Here is a 3,044-nt window from a genome sequence, read left to right as displayed (position 1 = left end):
GGGGGTGTTGAGGGATTACTTCTTCGTTTTTGTATGTTCGTTTTTCGGTTGCTTTGTTGTTGTTGTTGTTGTTGTTGTTGTTGTTGTTTTTGTTGTTGTTGTTGTTGTTGTTGTTGTTGTTGTTGTTGTTGTTTTGTTGTTGTTGTTGATGTTTTTTTGCTCAGGGGAGGAGGGGAAGATAGGATTGTCATGCAAACAATACCACACAACAGTGTAGCAAAATAAATAACTTCGCCCAGCCACAAGGCAATGGTCATCATTTGTGATTGCCCTCGTCTTCAGAAGTTGCACGGTAACGTAATGAGGTAGCATAAGCCTTAATTAAATTAATTAGTTATCTGATTAATTATAGTTTGCTCATACATGTTTATACACAAGAACCGCACTTACCCAATCTCAATAGCACAGACAAAATAATACGACAGCTTAAATGAATAGGCTGAAACTCTACATTGTTAGGAAAATTTACTTTTAAAACCGTAGGCTACTTACCTGAACATTGGTGCAGAAACACGTTCCAGTGCAGTAATAACGTATTGGTCATGGATCATTGTATAGCTTTAACGCCCTTGTCGGCGCTATAAGGCTGGCAATTTTTTATTTTTTATAAAATTTGTATTTAAAATTTTTTTTTTTTTTTTTTTGGGGTGGGGGACTCCGAAAATAACGCCCAGTTCCGTAAGGACAGAGCCTGATGGGTGAAGAGCTTTAAACCTCACCGAACAATCAACGTTCAGAACGTCAATTTGGGAATTCGAACCAGGACCATCCGTTCCCTGAATAATACTAACAGAGCTAATGGTAGAATGATACTACCTGGGCAAATGGTGGAATGAACCAACTGAGCTAATGATGGAATGATACTGACTGGGCTAATGGTGGAATGATACTAACCGATCTGATGGTGGAATGATACTAACTGAGCTAATGGTGCGTGCAGGCTTTCAGTACTCACGTTGGTAGTAGAAATGTTAATTTAAGGAACACCCTGGCAGGACCTAGACATTAAGGATCAACACCATCAGTAATGACCAGATGACCATCGGGGAAACACCACCAAAGGAAGGTGACGCCGTAAGGTAGCAGAGGCCCGGGATAAAGTTAAATAAAAAACAACAACAAACAAACAAAAAGCAAAAACCACACAAAATGAAAAAGTCGGTAAAAGTAAGTAAAAAGTAAGTACTTACCCAAACAAAATGGCACAGACTCCAGCTACTAAAATTCCACTTACAAACATAAATCGAGGACCAATTCTCATCAGCTGGAGATGGAAGGGAAATTTCGTTTGAAAGAACTGAGAAATGTTGTGTACGCTAACATCAATCAAAGTCAGCATGTCAGAGACTGCGCACTCACTGGCCGGACTATTCAGGAGTCAAGAAGATACAGCTTGCAGCATGAACCATACAGCCCCGGAATATTCAGGAGACAAGAAGATACAGCTTGCACCACGGACCGTACAGTCCCGGACTATTCAGGTGACAAAAAGATACAGCTTCCTGCATGGACCGTACAGTCCCGGAATATTGAGATGACAAAAAGATACAGCTTCCTGCATGGGCCGTTCAGTCCCGGACTATTAAGGTGACAAGAAGATACAGCTTGCACCATGGACCGCACAGTCGGCTGTACAACGTCTCATTACAAGGAGACGACAAACTTATCATCCTCCTGAAGGGCCAGATCTGCCACAGACACGGGAGATTTTGGGGGGTTCTCCGTTCATTCCTTTGCTTGGATGCCCTAAACAAAAAGCTACATTGCCCTGATGTTTTCTTGTCAGTAAATAAGTTACTCTGGGGCTACCCCTGCCTTTGCTTGACTTCAGTTCTGCTATTGGGAGCAAAATGTTCGAGGGCCTTGTATCTATTCAAGTGTATAAAAAAAACTACATTTATCTTTTCCTGGTGCTTTTTTAAAAATCAGCGAGCGGCCAATGCGGACTTCTCTAAGTATTGTTTCATTTAGTTTCTTTCCATTAAAAAAAATCTATTCTATTTTATTTTCACCACCAGCATTTACAGCTTCATAGAAGGGCTGACCATACACAGCCTTTCAGAACTTTCATTTTGGTAGTCATTGTGGTGTTTTTATTTTACAGGATTGGGATAATTTTATTGTAACTCTCTTTAGAATTTGCAATTTTTTGTTTCATTTTTTAAACGAGCTCTTAGAGCAAACATACCTTTCATTTTTTCCTTTCAGGCCGAAGGACCTGTCCGTTTTGTATCCTTCACTGAGAATAAAATAAATGCATGCTCGCCCAAACCAGATAGCGCCGCCAGGCTGTTCAAATGTCTTAAGCTAAGGCAAAATAGTTTTAAGGTAGAGATTTTTTTTTTGCAATTGCACCTAATTTATGAGCGTACTTACACTGCATTTGCATGTATAGTTCCCTTACATTCTAGATATATAAACCTGACTTACATTATTGATGTACAGAGTTTACTGGCATTTTAAAAATAATTATAATTGGTCGCTTTTAAGCTCAAGGGGGCTATCCCGAAAAATCCTGTTTCGACGATAAAGTTTTTGCCCCTTGTTCAGTCTCTTTAAAAGACAAAGAGAGTTTTCTCTATAACCAAACAAATATACACACCAATGAAACTAAATTTCTATTATAGGTGGGGCAATGTCCACTCTTGGTGTAGGTCAAGATTTCTGGAAACCCCCTGAATCTGGGGCAGGCTACTTGTCTTAAAAAATAAAAGCGACCAATTATAGAGCTGTCCAGTTACACTGTAGATGTCCAGGGTTCACTTACATCGCAGATGCGTACAAAATTTCCTTCCTTACTAGACATTATATAGGCCTACGGTTAAATTACCTTGTTGATGCACAGAGTTTACTTGCATTCCACATAATCACAGACTATAACATAATATAATATAGTATAGAGGCTACTAATTACACTGTGGACATCAAATTCAAAGTTTACTTACATTGCAGATGTGTACAGAGTTTCTCTACTTTCTGGAAAAATAGGTTTAAATTTAATTTACATCGTTGACGTAAAGAACTTTCTTGCGTTAATATATATA

At 39.0% G+C, this 3,044-nt stretch overlaps 1 protein-coding gene across 1 annotated transcript in view; it reads right to left on the bottom strand.

Annotated features, from left to right (window-relative positions):
* The window catches only part of LOC101863997 (MFS-type transporter SLC18B1-like), a 15,406-nt gene that overhangs the window by 7,881 nt on the left and 4,481 nt on the right, over nucleotides 1-3,044 (bottom strand). The window lies entirely within an intron of this gene.

Source organism: Aplysia californica, unplaced genomic scaffold, assembly GCF_000002075.1.
Source record: "Aplysia californica isolate F4 #8 unplaced genomic scaffold, AplCal3.0 scaffold00364, whole genome shotgun sequence".
Taxonomy (NCBI): domain Eukaryota; kingdom Metazoa; phylum Mollusca; class Gastropoda; order Aplysiida; family Aplysiidae; genus Aplysia; species Aplysia californica.
The sequence above is the reverse complement of the archived record's forward strand: the minus strand, read 5'-3'. Positions and strand labels throughout refer to the sequence as shown.